The sequence below is a fragment of the Monodelphis domestica genome, chromosome 4 (assembly GCF_027887165.1).
Source record: "Monodelphis domestica isolate mMonDom1 chromosome 4, mMonDom1.pri, whole genome shotgun sequence".
In the NCBI taxonomy this organism is placed as follows: domain Eukaryota; kingdom Metazoa; phylum Chordata; class Mammalia; order Didelphimorphia; family Didelphidae; genus Monodelphis; species Monodelphis domestica.
This window is the reverse complement of record NC_077230.1, coordinates 86,415,343-86,421,649: the sequence shown is the minus strand read 5'-3', so window position 1 is coordinate 86,421,649 and position 6,307 is coordinate 86,415,343.

Genomic DNA, 6,307 nt, shown 5'->3' with positions numbered 1-6,307 from the left:
ATCCCTCCAGTTCCTTCCCTCGAAGATTACTTTCCATCTATTTTGTATATGTCTTGTACATAGTTATTTTTGTATTTGTCTTCTCTCTTAAAATATAAGCTCCTTGAGGGTAGGGACTATTTTTGCCTTTACTGTATCCTCAGGGCTTAGCACAGTGCTTGACACATAGTGTGTAACAAATGCCTGACTGTTGACTGACTGACCCAAGATGGGAAGAGGAAACGAAAAAATGGAGAAGTTTTGGGGAATATTTAAACATACACACACACACACACTTAGATACCGAAGGGTTTCAGTTATAATGAATCATGAAGATATTGAAGATGTATTCAAAAGCTGACTCTAATGAGCAAAGTATTCATCGACCAGACTTATGGCTATATTTCTAATATTCCACAGGATTGATTTCTGAATCCTTCCATTGGTTGGATCTTAAATGTTGTGGAATTTAAAAATCAAACCTCTGCTGTTATCTGCAGTCTGACAGCCAGCAGGCAAGTTCTAAAAGTCCTCTGTAATGTCAAAGACTGACCCTTGCATTTGTATAAGCTGGTGCCAGTGTGCGGGGAAAGGAGGTTTCACATGAGCTTCTTTCCTGGGTAGCTGGCAGTACTATTATGTTGCCATCCATTCCTTTTGGTTGTCAGTACTGCATTATAACTACTGATGTGCCGCCTGTTTGATTGACATCCTGAAACCCCTGTTCCCCCAATCCTCAATAAAATCAGTTCAGCTCACTCACTCCCTCTCTGACCTGCTGAGGAGGAGCTGACAAACTAAACTGATGCTCTGGCCTCTTTGTGTGTTTCTTATTCCTGGGTCCTTTCTCCCTTAATCTTTAGCCCTTCCACCCATATTCTCCCAGCTCTTGGCTTCCCTTCTAGGTATTTAGACCCACGCAAGAAGATCATGAAGTGGCCAGACGTTTCAGATATGGCACAGAATGACACATCTGACCTAACTGCTTTAAATGTCACCAGCATCATCATCATCATCATCATCATCATCATCCTGACTAATTATCTATTTGCCCGTCTCCTGACAGGAGTCGAGAGGCAAGGGTGGAGATTAAGACATCGATTTTAGACAGGAATTTGTTTTCCTTGACTCTGCATATTAGTTATAGGGGTTCAGGTTTTCCTTTTTTCAGTGTGGGGAGAGAGGTGGAAAGAATGAGAAATCAACTTTTGTGCATTGAAAGAAAATTAAATTTAAAAAGGAAGAAAACAAAATTTTAACTTCTATTTGCATAAGATATTAGTAGGGCTACCCAAAGAGACCTCAGATCAGTGTCGCTATGTCTCAGCAAGGAAGGGGATGTTTATAACCCCCAGAGTTGAAGTGTCAGTAAGAGGATACCAAAAACTTTGGAACGTTAGCAGGTACTTACCAGAAATCATCAATAGCAAAAAGAATCTTTTCCAGTCCATGGTGCTGAAATGAGAATCAGTCAGAAATTAAAAACATTGGCTCTGCATTATCATTAAAGAATGAAAAGGGGGATCATGGAGCTCTTTAGACTATGAGTGGGATGGGACAAATATAGGGCACGCTGATTAATATTTAGACATTAGAATTGCATATTTGTTTCTTACTTTTCTCTTAACTCATAGCTCTTACCAGGACTGCCCTTGAGACTAGTAAGCTTCCCATCTCTATAAATATTCAAGAAAAAACTGGATAACTACTTTTCAGTGATGTTATAGAGGGAATTCATGCTCAGTACCAGCCAAGTCCTCCAGTACTGGGTCCTTCTTTTTGCTAATTAGCAAAATCAGTTTGTTATTACTATAATGATAATGATTGGGGTTTTGTTTCTTAGGGGAATATTTTGATCTTTCTTTTCATCAATGTAGAATTCTCCCTGTGTGGAAACTCCCTCCACCAATTCAGATCAGCAGTTTGCCTATAACTTAGAGTTGTCTACAGTAGTTAGAGTTCAAATGACTTGTCCATGGTCATGCACCTAAAATGTATCAGGTAGGATTTAACTCAGATCTTCTTGATTCCAAGAGTCACTGTCTGCCTCTATTTCTACCACTTATCCTGCCTCTCTATTATCCTCATTATTGTCTTGTTTTATTAAGTACTCTTCTGATACCTAGAGATTATTACATGGAAATGATCTGGGGTGCTTAGAGGCTATGCCAACAGAGCTCCATTGTTGAGGGTCCAAAAAGATGGGAAGATCAGGAAAGTGTAGAGAGAGGACTTACTCCATATTGTTTGTCCAAGGATCAATCTAGCTGGGTTCAGACAAAATGATAAGATTTTTCAGCCAAAAGCAATCCATGAAGAACTGTTTACTTCAGCACAGAAGGAACACCTGCTTATGGATGAAATCATAGATTCATGAAGCTGATGAGAGCATTTTAAATAGCACTTTAAAGTTTACCAAGCAAGCACTTTACACATATTATCTCTACTTCCCCAAAATCCTGAGCTGTAATCGTCTTCATTTCACAAAGGAGGAAACTGAGGCTCATAGTGAGGCTGAGAGTGGTTAAGTGACTTGTCCAGGGTCATGAATCTAATAGGTCTCTGAGGAAGACCTGACATAAACCCTACTAACTTCAAATCCAGAGTTCTTGACTGTGCTAACAAGCTGTCTAATATGGCAATACTAATGATAATAGTAATTACTTACTAATGGTGGGAATGTCACTTAACCCTCTTTGCCTCAGTTTTCTCATCTGTAAATGATCTGGAGGAGGAAATGGCAAACCATTCCAGTATCTTTGTGAAGAAAACCCCAAATGAGTCACAAAGAGTAGAACATGATTGGAACAACAATGATAATAATAACAGAAATGTTTAGTAATTAGTAGCATTATGTCATTTTTCATGAAACAAAAAGCTTTCAAAGTACAGAAACCTGACTAAGAAGGGTCATTAAAAATGAAACTTCACTTACCAGCTGATACAAGCAAGATTCATGATCAAATTCAGCTTTTCCTTATAGCCAATGACAAAAGTTATGGATCAAAAGTATGGACTCGGTTGTCTCCCTCATATCCAGTAACTGATTAACTCATTCTGAGAATGTCATTTAGTTCCATTGTCTGGATTGCCTGGAATTAGTCTCTAAAAGTTGGTTCCAGTAGGGCAAAGAACACTGATATGGGAGACGGGAAACTATGTCTAGTCCTAACTTTGTCACTCATTATATCATATGTGACCTAGAATAAGTCCACATCCCTAAGCCTCCATTTATTCCTCATTTATTTATTTGTTTGTTTAGTTAGTTATTTGATTATTTAATTAATTATTTAATTTTCTCTTTATTATTGAAAACCCTTACCTTCCATCTTGGAACCAATACAGTGTAATGGTTCTAGGGCTAGGCAATGGGGGTCAAGTGACTTGCCCAGAGTCACACAGCTAGGAAGTGTCTGAGGCCACATTTTGAACCTAGGACCTCCCATCTCTAGGCCTGGCTCTCAATCCACTGAGCTACCCAGCTGCCCCCTCCTCCTCATTTAAATGAGGGAATGGACCTTAAACTGTGAAGTTTGTAAATCTACAAATGAAGAGCCCTGGACAGCTGGGCTAGATTTGGAAGTGTGGTCTCCAAGCGATCTGTGGGAAAACAATGAAAGTAAATGACATCCTGCTTTGGTCATTGAGACTTAAAAAAACAAAATCCTTACTTTCCATCTTAGAATCAATACTATATATTGGTTCTAAGGCAGAAGAGCAGTAAGAACTAGGTAATGGGAGTAAAGTGACTTTCCCAGGGTCACACAGCTGGGAAGTGTCTGAATCCAGATTTGACCCCAGGATCTCTCATCTCTAGGCTTAGGTCTCTGTTCACTGAGATACCTAGCTGCCTTCTCATTGAGATTCGAAATTAGAGTGGAGCAGGATTTGACTTCCAAACACAGTAAAGTGAGAGTCTGCAGCTAAGAATAGCCCCCACCCTTACTACCTCAAACAGCAAGAAACATACCAGACAACAGTAAGAAGAGAAGAATGGAAACCACTCTCAAAAGAAAGCAGCATCATGGGATTAGCATTCCTACTGTACTCTCCCCACCCTGGGCCCCATGCCTCATTGAGTTGCTCAACAGTTAATGGACTCTCCCCTCAGCAGTGATTCAGGTGGATTTCCCCAACCTTTCAATGAGAAGAGAGGGTTGAAAATTCCCAATGTTAGTGATGTGGACAAGAGAGGATGGGCAGCATGGGATGGGGAAATGGACCAGCACTTATGCTATCTGGAAGGGAAGGGATAAAGCTTCCAGCAAGAATACTGAAGGAGAGGTTTTGTGGAAGCTCAGCTCCCTTGTTCCCACCTCCACCCACAATGTCACAAATATATGCAACACAATGCTGTGATCGAAAGCACTTTTATGGATTCTGTCCACATAAAAGCTAGAAATCAACCAAATGAGCTAAAGGAGAGGTATTATTAATTGTAAGAAGGTAAAGGAAGGGGGTTTGAACAGGATGGCTGAGTGAGAGAACCCAATCTCCTTCCATTATTCCAAAATATCAAGAATGCAAGAGAGAAGAACAACAAAGAGTAGCTAGAGAACACTCATAACAAGAACACTGAAACTGAAAATTCAGCAAAAGAGATAACAAGAAAAATGAGAAAAAATGAGGAAAAGATGATTTCAAGGCCATTGAGGAAAGAGAAATATTATAGAAATTACTCCCAAAATAATAAGAGTAGAACCTCCAAAATGGTTAAGAAAAAAAATAATGAGGCAGAAATTAGAGCTCTCAAAGAAAAAAAATTTTTCAAAAAAAAAAGAACAGTGGAGGAGAATTTGGAAGAAATGACAAAATCTTTTCAAAGCAATAGTTTCTCTGAAAAAGAGAAAACCAAACCTGGGACTCAAAAAGAAATGATAGGTGAGGGCAGCTGGGTAGCTCAGTGGATTGAGAACCAGTCCTAGAGACGGGAGGTTCTAGGTTCAAATCTGGCCTCAGACACTTTCCAGCTTTGTGACCCTGGGCAAGTCACTTGACTCCCATTGCCTACCCTTACCACTCTTCTGCCTTGGAGCCAATACACAGTATTGACTCCAAGACGGAAGGTATGGGTTTAAAAAAAAAAAGCAATGATAGGGAAAAAAGGTAGACTATAAGAGATTATGGTGGGGTTTCTGGAAAGTGAGATTTTTTCTGAATTAGTATACATACTTCCTCATTAGGGAATAAACATTTTGAAGGAGAAAAAGCACAAAGGAAAGTCTTTAAGGCAGAAAAAAAAAGGACCCAGAGATGTATTCCTACCAGTCCAGGTTCAAGAAGATAGAAGGCTGAGGGTTTTTTTTCTCAAGAAGAGAGAAGGTTGTCAAGTTAGCAATAAAACAATTTTCTTTAAAGGAAGTAGGGAAGTCATAATTAGATTTTAAAGTCAGCAATAAAATAGTTTTTTAAGGAAGTGAAGAAGTCCCAATTAAAATATATAAAGTTTTAAAATGACACACACTATAGAATAATGAATAAAGAGTTAGCTTCTGTCAAGGAGACTTGGGCTCAAATCCTACCTCTGAGTTATATTGTGAAACTCTTGTCAAATCATCTGATCTCTCCGGGCCCCAGGCACAATTCTTTAAGGTTTTTCTTTAGAATTATACTGTTTGCAATACTGGAGTGGATTTCTCCAGTGGAAATTCCCTACCCTAATGAAAGTATAGGTATGGATTAAAAAAATCAAAGAATCAAAGACATGAAGATGAGAAAAAAATATGAGCTCTCTACAAGCTAAGGGTTTGAGAACAGAAGATTTTAGCCAATCATAGAACGATGGATGGTCTGAAAAACACAGCAAAATTTAAAAGCCTGAATACTGGACTTTGGGAAATCATACAAGTTGCTTAAAAGTAGAGGAAACAGAAAATAGATTCTAAATTTACAAAATTCAAGAGAGAAGCCCTAATTTTTTTTTCTTTGCATATACTAAAATTATTTATTTTTTTTATTTTTACATTTTTTTCCATGGTTACATGACTCATGTTTTCTCCCTCCCTTCATCCCTCCCCTTCCCAGAGTTGACAAGCAATTCCACTGGGTTTTATATATATATTTATACTCACACCCATTTCCATATTATTTATTTTTGTAAAAGAGCAGAACCAAAACCTTAAATCATATACCCATATAAACAAGTGATAAATCATTTTTTTTCTGCATTTCTATTCCCACAGTTCTTTCTCTAGATATGGATAGCATTCTTTCTCATAAGTCCCTCAGAATTGGAGATGCCCTAACATTAACTAACAAATGTTGTGGCCATATTCAGCACAGTGAACAACAAATATTGCCAGCTGCTAGGAAAAAAACAAACAACTCT